Raw genomic sequence first — 15,586 nt, 5'->3', positions numbered from 1 at the left:
CTATTCAGCTCTACCTACTTACACTTTATTGTTGCTATTCAAGAATAAGAGGGAGTGCCCTTGAACCTGCCCTCAGTTTCTCTAATGAGAGAACAGAGTTGTGAACAGATGTTCACACATGCAGTGAGGTGGCTGTCACCGCTGTCTGTCATTTCTGTCCCTTTGAAGGATTTGCATGCTTGTTCCTCCTGAGCCCAAGGGCAGTCTTCAAGAAAGTGGAGCATCAAAAATTCTTGAAGAGTTGAAAAAAGAAATTTATCTCAGCAGTGGGGGGTTAAAACTTGTGTGGATATTGTTCGAATATCTCTTAGTTCTGATTTAGCTTGATGATAAAGGGGAGAGAATATTAGAGAGAAAAAAGACTTTGATTTTACCTGTCCTTTTTTGTTCTGAAATTTAGCTCCCACTCAGGGAGAGAGATTTTCTTGTTTTAGGAAAAGTCCTAAAAGAAATTGGGGTTGGGATTGGTTGTGGAACTCCTTCCGCTGGGGGCTTGCTGGGGCCGAGAAGATAGTATCAGAAGGGTGGGGGGAGCGCTGAGAGAGTTTACCCGCCATGGTCCCCGCTCTGTGTTTTGCTGTGGGAGACAGTTGAGTTCCCTTTCGTTGGAGCCCACAGTTGCTGGGAAGTACAGTCAGGAGAAGCCCGATCGCTCTTCAGTTTTACTCCTCATTTATTTCTTAACATTCTTGTCCTGTGTATCAGATGTTGGGGTCTTATGATTATGCTCTGGGGTGGTTTTAGAATGTGTCCCCAGGTGCTGGCCCCGTGGCAGAGTGGTTAAGTTCACGTTGTCCGCTTCACCGGCCCAGGGTTTTGCGGGTTCGGATCCTGGATGTGGACATGGCACCCGCTCATCAGGCCATGCTGAGGCGGCATCCCACATAGCACAACCAGAAGGACTTACAACTAGAATATACAGCTATGTACTGGGGGGCTTTGGGGAGAAGAAAAAAAAAGAAGATTGGCAACAGATGTTAGCTCAGGTGTCTATCTTTAAAAAAAAAAACATAAAGGCAAAAGTCTTGTGTTTGTGAGGGGATGGGGAGGTAGAATTAAAAAAAAATAAAAAGAATGTGTCCACAAATTCTTTGACCCCCTGTCCATTGAAAGGTGGGGTCTGTGTCCTCCCCTTGCCCCGAACCTGGGCCGGTTTTTAACTCACTTGTAACCAATAGAGTGTAATGCAAATGGTGTGTGAATTCTGAGGCCAGATCAGGAAAGATGCTGCAGTTTCCACCTTGTTTCCTGAACACCCTTTTTGGAGCCCTGAGCTACAAGGTAAGAAGTCTGAGCCCAGGCCGTATGGCCAATGGCTCCAGCAGAGGTCTCAGCAGACAGCCAGTGGCAAAGTCAGACATGGAAGTGAAGGCACCTCCATGTGAGTCCAGCCTCTAGCAGTTGGGTCTTCCAGCCGAGGAGCCTTCCCGGCTGAGGCCCCAGAGGTCATGGAGCAGAGACAGGTCTTTTCTGCTGTGCTCCCATCTGAATTCCTGACCCCCAGAATCTGTGAGCAAGGTAAAATGATTGTTTTAAGCCTTTACGTTTGGGTTAACTTGTTATGCAGCAATAGTATTCAGAACATACTCCCAACTTAGCCTCCTGACCCCTCTGTACAACTAAAAGCTTGGAGGGCAGTACTTGAGAACTCACGGTCTCTGTAGGCCAGCTGGCTCCCAAGAAGAAAATAAATGGAGGAGCCGAGTCAAGCATTCCCATTTTATTCTTCCCATAATTACCCACGAGATATGTCATTCCATTGCCCCTGAGACTGGAACCTTACATGGGTTAAGGTTCCTCTTTATCAAAGAAACATCAGGAAGGGGGAACAAGTGTTCATCTCTGTCAACAAGGTATTTTAAAGAGTTTCTTCTGCATCTCCCCTCTCCAAATTAGTTGAGTTTATTCTTTTATTTCTTTTTGTTATAGTGTAATAATATAAATTATAGTAAAGTTAAATAAAAGTATAGTTATGATAAATTTTAATAAATTTATATGTTATATAATTATGTAATAAAAAGTTGTAATAAAGTTATAATACAATATAATAAAAGAATAGAAATGCTTTTATTTGTGTTACTTTGTTCTCTCTGTCTCTTTTCTTTTTTTGGTGAGGAAGATTGTCCCTGAGCTTACATCTGTGCTGATCTTCCTCTATTTTGTATGTGGGATGCCACCACAGCATGGCTCAATGAGCAGTGTGTAGCTCCATGCCCAGGATTCAAATCAGTGAACCCTGGACCACTGAAGCGGAGCATGTGAACTTAACTGCTACGCCACTGGGTAGCCCCTGTTCTCTCTCATTTTAGAGGTTCTCTTCAAATGTTTTGTGTTCCTTGGCTATCTCTTCGCACAAACGTGAGGCATTACCAAGCTGACTGGAAGCTCCAAGTACGAGTATGTGGGCAGGGTTTGTGGCTGTGCAGGCCTCACACAGGGAAACTGGGAGGTGAATGTGCTCTGTCATTAGGTATACCTCCAAATGTTAGTTAGAACAAGGAGGCCTTTTCTCTGGAGTGGTTTAACTCTGCAGAAAAGAACTGCCTGGGCTCCTGCTTTGGTAGTATGAGCTGCTCGCAAATCTAAGAGCAGGTTGAAGAAGGACTGAGGTCCTCATCATTCAGTGTTAAGTTTCACTTAATCTCCCTGTTTTCAGTACCATACCTCACCCCACTCCCTCTACCCTACCTGTTCTCCCCAGGTCCAAAGCACCTCATTGCTTCAAAGGATAAACCTCCCGTGTCTCGCTGTGTGAAAGGGTGCTAGCCTGCATATGTGGGTACGAGAGGATGTAGTGGTCTGATCCCTCAGTGACACACTTTTAAGCACCCCCTCCTTTTAGCCTCATGTCTCACCCACAGCTTCTGTGGTGCCTTGACTCTCAGGGCTGAGCCTTTCCAGGTTCTGTGGGGTTTAATTCCTCACTTCCCATTTGGTACCCCTCTTCAGGGTTAGGAAGATTAAATTGCCCAAAGTTACACATCTAATCGTGGAACTCAGGTCTGCCCATCTTCAAACCTCTGTATTTCCTTCTTTCCTTTTTTTCTTTTTTAAAGATCGGCACCTGACCTAACAACTGTTGCCAATCTTTTTTTTCCCCTACTTTTTCTCCCCAACACCCCCCCACCCCCTACATAGTTGTGTATTTTAGTTGTGGGTCCTTCTAGTTGTGGCATGTGGGACGCCGCCTCAGCGTGGCCTGATGAGCGGTGCCATGTCCGTGCTCAGGATCCAAACCGGTGAAACACTGGGCCGCCCAAGCGGAGCGCATGAACTTAACCACTCAGCCACAGGGCTGGCCCCCCCAACCTCTGTATTTATTAATTTATTTTATAAAGCTAGACTAAAGCCTGATAAACCTGAGAAAATAGAGTAGCAGAAGAATCAATTTCAGAATATAGATGCAGGATTCCTAAATAATATGTTAACAAACTGAATCCAGCACGATATTGAAAAATCTACACGAGAGACAACTTGATATAGAGTTGCAAAATGAAATAAGATACCACTTTTGTTCGTATGTGATTAACTTGGCAGAGATTGTTTTTTGCTGAGGAAGATTAGCCCTGAGCTAACATCTGTTGCCAATCTATCTCTTTTTTTTGCTTGAGGAAGATTAGCCCTGAGCTAACATCTGTGCCAGTCTTCCTCTATTTTGTACATGGGACATCACTGCAGCACAGCTGATGAGTGGTGTAGGTCTGCACGTGGGATCCAAACCCACAAACCCAGGAGGCTGAAGCAGAGTGCACCGAACTTAATGACTATGCCACAGAGCTGATCCCTGGCAGAGATTTTAAGAAAGATACCACCCATTTCAGGCAATGGATGGAGGAAATAGGCATTCTCATGTTTTTGATGTGAGAATAACTTCACCTCACCTTTAAAGGGGTCACTTTTACTGTATGTAACAAAAGTCTTAATATCCCACACAACTTTTGACTCAGAAGTTCCAATTCTAGGAATTTATTTTCAGGAAACATTTGTGGTTATGTACAAAAATTTAGCTATGGGGCTGTTCATTTCAGTGTTATTTATCATATTGGAAAATTAATAGCAATTTGTCCACTAATATGAGCTTGATAAAATAAACTATAATATTTGACATAAAATAATGTTGAAGAACAATTTTAATAAAATGAAAATATGATAATGATATATTAAGTGTAAAACAGGTCAAAACAGTATGTTATCAATCTTTTGTATTATAAGGGATTCTTTCTGTTGCAAGTGACAAAAACTCAAAGTGGCTTAAGAGAAAGAAAAGGAATGTATTGATTCATAATACTGGAAAGTCAGGGAGCATAATGCTGTTGGGCAAGTTGGATCCAGGTGCTCAAGGATCATCATTAGTAATCTGTTTCCTTCTCTTAGCTCAGCTTTATTTTATGTTGATTTTGCTTTCACATATAGACTCTCCACCAGTGTTGTTAAGCAGGGTATATTAGTCAGGGTTCTCTAGAGAAACAGAGTCAAGGAGACCCAGGAAGGCAGGTGGTGTAGTTCAAAGGCCTGAGAGCCAGAGAGCCAATGGTGTAGATTCCAGTCCTAATCTGAAAGCCTGAGAATCAGGAGCTCCAAGGGCAGAAGATTGGTGTCCCAACTCATTCAGCCCAAGAACAAATTCAACTGTCCTCCACCTTTTTTTTTTTTTTTTTAAGATTGGCACCTGAGCTAACATTTGTTGCCTATCTTCTTTTTTCTCTTGTTCTTCTTCTCCCCAAAGCCTCCTAGTACATAGTTGTATATCCTAGTTGTGAGTGCCTCTGGTTGTGCTATGTGGGACACCACCTCAGCATGGCCTGATGATCAGTGCTAGGTCTGTGCCCAGGGTCTGAACCAGTGAAACTCTGGGCCGCCGAAGCGGAGCGCACAAACTGAATCACTCGGCCATGGGGCCGGCCCCTGTCCTCCACCTTTTTGTTCTGTTCGGGGGCCCTCAATGGATTGGATGATGCCCACCCACATTGGGGAGGACCATCTGCTTTACTCAGTCCCTTAATTCAAATGCTAATCTCTGTTGGAAACACCATCACAGACATACCCACAAATAATGCTTAACCAGCTATTTGGGCATCCTGTGGCCAAGTCAAGTTGACACAAAAAATTTACCATCATAAGTCCACCCCTTGTCAACTTGGCACCCAAACACATCTCCTTAGACCATTACTGATCTCCAAGTAAAGACAATAACAAGGTCAAAATTCCACCTAACGCGATACAGTTGTCCTGCATACAACTGAAAACATACAAACTCATTCCCCAGAAGAGTTCCCCAGAAGGATGTTTACTCTTCTCCTTGATATCCTGTAACTTAAATACTATGATGTTAAATGAACAATACTTAAATACTATGATATGAAGTCAATATATCTTATGTTACATGATAAGGGAATAAGGGAGGAAAGAAAACAAAAATAGATAATACACACATACTCAAATATATTCATAACAAAATGAGGAAATAATTATACTTAGGACAGTCACAGTCCTCATTTCTCTAACTGGTTATGTGGCTGGTGTTTTTAATTAACTTTCACTACCCATTCTTTATTCCCTTTGCCTTCAGCAAGTGCCTCAATTGCTCGTTGTTCTTTACCTGGTGGGGTGACCAAACCTTCATTCCTGAAGGGTCTAGGCCATTAGTAGTCCTGTGCGGATTAGATTGTTGTAATTTTCCATTGACCTTAATCACAGGGCTTGGTAATACTAAGAGATACACTAAGGGATCTCCTCTATTGCAGCCATACTCTTCCCTACCTCCATTGTGGAGTAATAGTCCAGTTTCTCCTCTAGTCAGGATCAGTCACCCCAGCCAGCACAGTAACTCTCTTCTTTGCCTGTTGATTCAGAGGCATGAGGAGCCCAAAGTGGCTGGGTGGTAGTCTTCACCTCCAGTAATGGAATCATTGTATCTCCTGGTGGCAAGCATTCTTCCCTCTGGAGCCAAGACCTCTGGGTCAGCCAAAAGTAAGCAGTAAGCAAAAATTTTGCTAGTGGGTCACTAGGGGTAATAGTGATGGTGCCACTCCCATTTCCACCCCTGATTCCTGGAGCTGTGAATCCTGGCTATTGGAGAAACAGCTGATTGGATGCTGATGTATATTGGATGCTGATTCAGAGCATTCAAAGCCTTCTGGAGAATCTTGTCTAGCCCTGCAAGTTATTGCCATCTAGCTGGTGCTGCCTCTTCCATGATGGAAGTTGTCCAATGTGATCAGCATGTCACCAGGTAGCTGGAAGATCACCTTGGAGGATGGTGCTATATCCAGGGCTCAGTGTTGGTCTCTGCTACTGGAAGATTGGGCACTCAGCAGTGGCCATAGTCAGGTTGGCCTTGGTGAGTGGAAGTCCATGTTGCTATGGCCATGCGTAACCTCCATCCCTGCTACCATGGTCACTTTGTTCATGAGCCTGTTGGGCTGTGGAAAGAGGCTTACTGGTATCCACAGAATGGGTCATCCTATTCACTTGATTATTAAAATACCCCTCTGCTGAGGTCCCCCTTTGGTGAACATTCACATGGGACACACATATCTTCATGTTTTTTACCCATTCAGAGAGATCTATCCATGTATCTCTTTGCCAAGTTTCCTTATCCCCAATTTTCCAGTCATGTTTCTTCCAAGTCCCTAACCATCCAGCCAAACCATTGGACACATAAGTCGGCATATAATTACATGTCTGGCCATTTCTCCTTCTAAGCAAAGTGAACAACCAGGTACACATTTGAAGTTCTGCTCACTGTGAGGATTTCCCTTCACTGCTGCCCTTCAGGGATGTCCCAGAAAGGGCCTGTAGTGCTGCAGCTGTCCACTATTGAGTAGTGCCTGCATGTTGTACAGAACCATCTATAAATCAGACCTGAGTCTTCTCTTCCTCTGTCAACTGATCATAGGGGACTCCCCAGGAGGTCATAGGAATAGGCTGGGAGAGAGAAGGCCGTGTAGCAAGAGTAGGATCATATTTGTGCCACTTGTTCATGTAATTTACTTGTGCTTTCAGGGTGTACTCAGGCCTGATCATATACATACTACTTGCATTTGATGATGGAGTGGTGCTGTGCATGCCCAACTTTATGGCGTGGTGGGTCACACAATACCCAGCTCACGATGGGCAGCTCAGCTCACACGGTAACTTGAGGGTCCATGGTCAAGCATTAAGTTTCTACTAAGGTCCAGCAGCAGGCCAAGAGCTGTTTCACAAAAGGAGAGTAGTTATCTGCAAGGGATGGCAGGGCTTTGCTCCAAAACCCTGTGGGCCTACACCACGGTTCACCTATAGGGGCCAAACAAATGCTACAAACAGCATCCCTATCTGCCACTGACACTTTGAGCACCACTGGAGCACTAGGTCATATGGCCCAACTGGCAGAACGGCTTACACAGCAGTCTGGACCTGTTGCAGAGTTCTCCTATTCTGGCCCCAGTCGAAACTAGCAACTTTTTGAGTCACTTGTTAAATGGGTCAGAGTAACACACCTAAATGAGGAATTAGTTGACTCCAAAATCCAAAGAGGCCCACTACGCATTGTGCTTCGTTTTTGGTTGTCAGGAGGGGCCAGATGCAACAGTTTATGAAGGAGATATTCCTTACCTTAGAAGGAATATCTTGACATGCCCTATAGCACTGGACCCCTAGAAATTTCATTGAGTTGGAAGGTCCCTAAATTTTTGTTGGATTTATTTCCCACCTTTTGGCATGAAAATGTCTTACCAATAAGTTTAGAGAAGTTGCTACTTCAGCATAATGTCATCTGTGTAATGGACCAGTGTGTTACCTTGTGGAAGGGAAAGGCAATCAAGATTCCTGCGCTCAATAGCTGCATACCAGGTGCCAGGAGGATGTGTTACTTTGCTCAGGGAATGAAACTGCATCTGGTACAGCAGCTGCAATTGGAATCACCACTTGGTTAAGCTGATGGTAATTCACTGTCATTCTCTGAGACCCATCTGTCTTCTGCACAGGCCAGATAGGCAAGCTGAATGGGGATGTGGTAGGAATCAACACTCCTTGCATTCTTGATGTCCTTGATCGTGGCACTAATCTCTAATCCCTCCAGGAATGCAGTATTGCTTTTGGTTTACTATTTTCCCAGGTAGAGGCAGCTCTAGTGGCTTCCACTTGGCCTTTCCCACCACAATAGCCCTCACGCCACAGGTCAGGAAACCAGTGTGGGGACCCTGCCAGCTGCTGAGTATATCTATCCCAATTATGCATTCTGAAACTCAGGAAATAACCACAAGATGGGTTTGGGGACCCACTGGGCCCTTTAAGTCAGAGCTGAGCTCAAACTCCATTGATCTCCTGACTTATATTAGCCTCTACTCTGACTGGTGGGCCACAGTGACATTTTGGGTCTCCTGGAATTAGTGTCAGTTCAGAGCCAGTGTCCAGTATTCCCTGAGAGGTATGATTATTTCCTTTTCCCCAGTGCATAGTTACTCTGCTAGAAGGCTATAGGTCCCTTTGGGGAAGGCTAGGAGAAAGATTAACAGTATAAATTTTTGCTAGTGTATCAGGGCCCCTCCGCAAGGGGACCTGGCCTCCTCTTCATTCAAGGAGTCCTGGGTCTGTAAACTGGCTCAAATATGGGAATTGACTGAGGGACAATGACTCTCTGTGTTTATTATTCCAGTTAGACTTTTGTGCACTTGACCTAGAACTTTAATGCTTATATAAATCAAGTAAGAATTTAATAGGCTTCCTATCTATTTCACTTCTAGAACATCATGATCAACTAGCCAAGACCATAGGTCTGTGAGAGTCAGACTATACTGATTACTGCGTTGACTCTGCTTTCCATTACAACCTCCATGTCCACCTTGCCTTTGGCAGTTGAATGCTGCTACTTGGCCTCTTCCACCCTGGGATCCAATTACTCCCATTGCATTTAGGTTTCCTGATTCAGTGGCTGCAGTTTCTATTGTAAAGGAACTGGCCTACAGAGCAGGGCAATCACAGAGCTCTTCCAGGATGCCATACTCTCCTCACAAATTTATTTCTCACAGTAGTGGTGAAAGGTATGTCTTCTGGATATTACCAAGGTGGGTGACAAATCCACTCTAACATTCCAATCTCCCTAAGCCTTTGAATCCTTTTCTCTACATCAAAGCAAGTCATGTCTGGCATTTCCACTTTGCTCACCATGGGCCACCTTTTGGTCCATGTTTCAGCCAGCCAACCAACCAAATTGTTAGAGCCCTTCTTAACTCCCTGAGCTGCAATATTAAATGTAGGTCTCCACTTAGTGAGCCCATTATCAATAAATGTGGCCTGATCCAACTTTATATTTCTTCCACTATTATCTCACACCCTTAGTGTCCATTCCTACACATGTGCCCTGGATTTCTGTCTACATAAACCAGAAAACTCAAGTAGTTCTTTTGGAGTTAGCACACCCCCTTATGGGCCACACTTTACCTCACCTTTAGGGGTCTGCTGGGACTTGAGTCTAGTTATAGATCTAGAAGCAAAGAAGGGTCCTGAGGAGAATCAGCATTATCTTGCATGGCAACCGCATAACAGTTTCCTCGGGCAAGGAAGGGTTAATCCCCTTAAATGGAGGTGGAAAGGCTGGTAGTGCTGGGGTGGAGGGCTGCTACCACTGCACGTGGGGAGACCTCTTCCCCTGGCAAAGAAGACTCATCAGAATTTAGAGGCTCAGTGTCTCCACCTTCATCAGGGTCTTCCCACATGTCTCCATCCCAACAGGATCCTAATTAATGACCTCACTTTAATGGTAGACACTTTGCAAGGTTGGGAGTTCAACTTGGATTGTAATTCAGCCAGCTGCAGGACAAGATTCTGTGTTTGCTTTTAAGGACTCTCAGCCCTGTGGCTACAGGAGATAAGGGTCTCCTTCAGGTCATTTATACAGCATTTGAGTTGGGAATTCAAACAAAACTGGGGCCAACTTGCTGTAACTATACTTAGTTGTTTGGTTGCAAAAGTAGTTAGATAATGCATGCCTAAAACCCACCCTATAGATTACATCTCTAAGCCTTGGGTCACCATGGTAACGAGTGAGTGCTTGCATTTTTCAGGAACTGAGAGGCAACCCCTTGTCCAGTTCAGGCCAGTTGAGACCACCAACCCATCAACTGCGCCTGCGCAAATGCTCAAGCGAGACAAGCAACCTTTCTGACGTCAAGGAGCTCAAAACTCCACCCTTGGATCATGGTAACATTTTGTGAACGTGTGTCCTATGAAGAGTCTTGAAGCTTGACTACACTTGCACAGATCATCAATTACCTCACTTCTCCTTACCTCCAGTCGTCTATTTCCACACTTCAGCCCCACCCCCTTATCCCATAAATATCTCTGAGTCTCCATTTTCTTTCAAGGTGGTAGATCTGAGATTGATTCTCCCACTTCCTTGCTTGGCTGCCTTGTGATTAAATCCTTTCTCTTTGCAAATGTATGGTCTTAGTGATTGGCGTAATCTTGCAGCAGGCAAAACGAACCTATTCGGTAACAAAATCCCTGAGCTTATCATTTTCTTTTACCAGTTTGTCCAGTGACATTAGGAACAATCAGCCAACCTTATTATATTTGTTAGTTTTCCAAAAAGTATCATATGCATAGTCACCCAGCTCCTTGTTTTTATAAGTGATTGATTAGGAGTATCCAGTGCAGATGTTTTGTATGTCTCTATTGCCAGATCATGCCATGGACTATTAGTGCTCTCTTTACTGCTGGAAATAGAATCATTAGCATCTTTAAATCTAATCAGGTTAGAAAGCCAATTCCAAAAACCCGGAAAAAACTCAGAAAACTCATCCTTATATTCTGTTCCTCTAGAACCATTCCTGGTACCAAAATATGCATTAGTCAGTGTTCTCCATAGAAACAGATCCAATAGGTATTGGCGCATGTGACTGCGGAGGCTAAGTAGTGCCACAATCTGCCATCTGCAAGCTGGAGACCCAGGTAAGCTGATGATGTAGTTCAAGGGCCTGAGAGCCAGAGAGCTGACGGTGTAGATTTCAGTTTGAGTCTGAAGGCTTGAGAACCAGGAGTGCTGAGGGCAGAAGATTGATGTCCCAGCTTAAGTAGCCAGGCAGAGAGTGAATTCAACTGTCCTCCACCTTTTTGTTCTATCTGGGCCCTCAATGGATTGGGTGAGACCCACTCAAATTGGGGAGGGCCATCTCCTTTACTTATTCCACTAATTCAAATGTTAATCTCTTCTGGAAACACCTTTTCATACACACCAAGAAATAATATTTAACCAGCTATCTGGGCATCCTATGGCCCAGTCAAGTTGACACATAAAATTAACCATCACAGAGGTTTACTAGCCGCTCTGGGATTATGTTTTACCAATTTAATAACCTAACAGAAAAAGTCTTTCCTTCCAAACCATTCTAGCAAAAATCATAGTGGCAAATCTCTTTGGCCAAGCCTAAGTCATGTATTCTTCTCTCCAGCTGAGAGGAAGACTGTAATAATGAACTATGTAATAGTGATGATAGCTGAAATTTATTGAGCACTAATTAAGTTTGAGATTATGAATCTGAGTTTGAGTTCTATGATTAGATGTGTAAACTTGGGCAATTTAATCTCCCCAAGCCTGAAAAGGACACGTAATCAGTGTCCTCTCTATTATTTAATTTAATCCTCTTGACAACCCCAATAAAATAGATTCTATCATCATCCTCATTTTCAATAGATGAAGAAAGCAAGGCTGAGGCAGGTTAGGTATATTATACATGACAAAAGAATTAGCAAATGGTGAGTCTATTCATATGGATTGAGAATGTGTGAAGAGGCAGTTCCCCAAAGAAGACTCAGATGCTGCTGCTTCTGACATTGAAGACAGACCCCCCAAACAGAAACAAAACAAACAATCCCACAGAATACAAAGGATATAAAAGCTTTAAAATCTATCATTAATATACTCATAAAAGCAAGAGAATATATTGCACTCATATTATAAGAACAGGATGATATAAGTATTAAGAGAATAAAAAAGAGCCCTTGAAAGTAAAAGCAGGATAGTAGACCTGAAAAACATAATAGAAGGGTTGGAAGATAAACTTGAGGAAATCCCTGAAGAAGATGAACAGTTGGAAACTGGAAGAGAAAAGATAAGATTAGAGAATAATCCTGGGAGGTTCAATATCTGAGTAATAGGAGTTCTGGAAAGAGAGGACAGAGAACATTTAGAGAGGCAGTCATAAATAAACAACACAGAAAAACTTACTAGAAGTGAAGGACATGAGTCTCCAGATTGAAAGGGTCCTTCAAGTGCCCAGAAAAACAGAATGAAAAGAAACCCACCAAGACACATCATCTGGAAATTTCAGAACACCAGGCGAAGGTGATCCTAAAATCTTTGAGAGAGAAAAAGAGTGAGAGCGAGTGAGTGAGTGAGAGAGATTGAGCATACGCACACACAAAGATCACATACAAAAGATCAGGAGTCAGATCTGGCTTGGCATTTTTCAACAAACAACACTGGAAGCCAGAAGACAACAGAGCAATGCCTTCAAAATTCTGAAGAAGCATGATTTCCGACCTAGAATCCTGCACGCAGCTAAATTATCAATCAAATATAAGAGTAAATAAAGACATTCTCATACAGGCAAGATTTCAAAGCATTTACCTCCCATGCATCCTTTCTCAAGAAGCTACTGGAGGCTGTGTTTCTTGAACAAGAAAATAAACCAAGAGGGAGGAAGGCAGGTCTGGCCCAGTAGTGCAGCGGTTAAGTTTGCACGTTCTGCTTCAGCGGCCCGGGGTTCGCTGGTTCAGATCCTGGGCGTGGACTTATGCACCACTTGTCAAGCCATGCTGTGGTAGGCGTCCCACATATAAAGTAGAGGAAGATGGGCATGGATGTTAGCTCAAGACCAGTCTTCCTCAGCGAAAAAGAGGAGGATTGGTGGCAGATGTTACCTCAGGGCTAAACTTCCTCAAAAAAAAAAAAAGGAAAGAGGAAGGCATGGTATATAACAAATAGAAATCTGACAAAGGAGAGAAATGAAGGGAATCCTCAGGGTGAGGGTGATGGGAGATTCCAGGATGACAACCGTGCACTAGATGCAGAAGGAAACAAGTTCAGATTGAAGCAGTGTGACTCCAGAGAGACACTGAGGGCTGCCACCACCATTACCCCCACTACCAAGCTAAGTTTTAAATCAAGGACAAAATACCCAAGAGTCGGGCCCAAGTTTTCTCTGTACTTATCTTATTTTGCCTACGTCCTGACAAAGTTCCTGCTCACTCCTGCGTGCCCTGCTGCCTGATTTGCTGTGGATATCATCTAGAGATGTTCTGCTTTGGTCTCTCCTGGGAGTTGGAGGGGAAGTCATGGTAAACAGAAAATACAGAACAGCCTCTGACCATTTCCTGGACAAACATCTGAAACCTGGCCCATGCTACGGAGCTGCCTCATGTCTCAACTGTGCTTAGCCCAATGCCCAGTGTTACTCATCATCTTACTCAATGATTTTCCCATAAAAGCCTCTTGTAAATGCTCAGGGAAGCTGAAGCCAGACAACGACCCAGAGACTGTTCAGCTTATCCTCTCCCCTTGAGCCTTCCTCCAACAGTGGCAGCATCACCCTCTCCTTACCCTCCTTGATTGGCACTTGCTGCTCACATTTTCAAAGATGAGTAATGTTTAGGGATGCGTAGGTGGGAAACTAAAAAGGAAAAATGGGAATGATCAACATGAAAGTCATCACGGTTACCACTGGAGGTAGAAAAGAGACTACGATTAAGGAGGAGTGAACAGAGGCTTTGAAAGGACTGGCTCTGTTTTACATCTCAAACTGGGTGGATGATTGTTTACCATATTATATTTAAACTGTGCAAACAATTTTATTCCCCCTTCTATTTGTATGATGCATTTCACAACAAACCATTTAAAAAATCGATGCTGTTACTCAATAAAAAGGGAAATGAATGGGGACAAGCAGAAATAAGAGATGTTCGTCCAGAATTTTTGGAAAATGAAAACACCTACAAAGAGAAAAGACAGGAAGGGACATTTGCGTGTGGCTCTTTTTGTTGCAAGGGATGGAGACCTGCTAAATTTAACTGAAGAAAGGAGTAGGGGTTGTTTTGAGCCTACATATGGAATGAACCGGAACAAGAAAACGCAGGTAGTTTTTCACTCTCCCTACAGGCATCTCTGGGTGTCTGTCTGGTCTGTTCCCTATTGGCTATATGATAAACCTCAACAAAATTCATTGCCTTAAAACAACAATCACCATTTATTTATTGGCTCATGATGCTGTAATTTGCGAAAGGATTGGTATGAATAGCTCATCTCTGCTCCATGAAGTGTTGGCTGGGCCAGCTTGACTGGGGCTGAAGGATGCGGATGTGAGCCACTCACATGTGTGGCTCCCCAGCTAAAGTGTCTAGAACAGCTGGGGGCTGGCTGGGCCAATCTCTCCAGCAGGCCTTCTTTACATGGTGGCTCAGGGTTCCAAGAGAAGTCGAGCAGAAGCTGTCAGGCCCCTCAAGCATTATGCCCAGAATTGGCAGCGTGTCACTTCTGCTGCATTTTGTTGGTCAAAGCAAGTCCACATCATGGGGAGGAGAAATAGACTTCCCTTCTTGTTGGGAGTGGTGGCATTTGCTTACAGAGATGGGAAGAATACTTAGTGGCTATTTTTGCAAACAATTTGCCATAACTTTTCTCCTACCACACAATTTTGGTTTGCATATAATTTTAGCTTGCTATTGCCTTAACTCCCTCATGTTTTTCTGTCACCTCCAAATTTACTGCCAACTAGCAAATTCTTCTTGTTTTTGGGTTCAAATTCCTGAGAACTGGTTGGTTCAGTTCATATTTTTACCTCATGCCAGTGATCAAAGGTCAGAGCCTAGCCTATTTTTTTTCTCAAGTTTTTAGTTTGAAAAACATTAAGTCGTCGGAATAGTTGCAAGAATAATACACTCAATGCCTATAGACCCTTCACTTAGATTCACCAATTTTAACATTTGCCACATTTGTTTGGTCACACCTTCTCTCTCCATTTATATATGTATGGAGCTGGTTGGAGACATCATGACATTTTACCTTTAATTCTTTAGCATCCATCTCCTGAGAACAAGCACATTCTCTTTCATAACCACAATCAAATGATCACACTCAAGAAACTTAACAATTATATACAGCTATAATCTAATGTACTACCCATATTCATATTTCCACAATTGCCCAGTAGTGTCCTTCACATGTGATTTTTTTGATCCAGTGTTCAAACTATGATCACACATAGAAATTAGTTGCCATGCTTCCCTAATGTACTTTAATTTAGATAAGTTCCCTGGCTGTTTTTTATCTTCTATGACACTGACTTTTTGAGAGTCTAGGCCAGTTGTTTTGCACAATATCTTTCAATTTGGATTTGCCTGATTATTTCCTCATGATTAGATTCAGCTTAGACCTTTTCGGTAGGAATACTACATAGGTGATGTGTGCCTAGCCAGTTGGTTGGCTGCTCTTACTCCTCCCTTTTCCCTATCCCCTCCCCCATCATTTCCCAGGCTCCTTAGCCCAGAGGCTCTGGGTGGGTTTGGCCAAGGGAAGGTAACGGTGAATGACTGGAGAGCAGAAGCGAAA

The sequence above is a fragment of the Equus caballus genome, chromosome 11 (assembly GCF_041296265.1).
Source record: "Equus caballus isolate H_3958 breed thoroughbred chromosome 11, TB-T2T, whole genome shotgun sequence".
Lineage (NCBI taxonomy): Eukaryota > Metazoa > Chordata > Mammalia > Perissodactyla > Equidae > Equus > Equus caballus.
The sequence above is the reverse complement of the archived record's forward strand: the minus strand, read 5'-3'. Positions refer to the sequence as shown.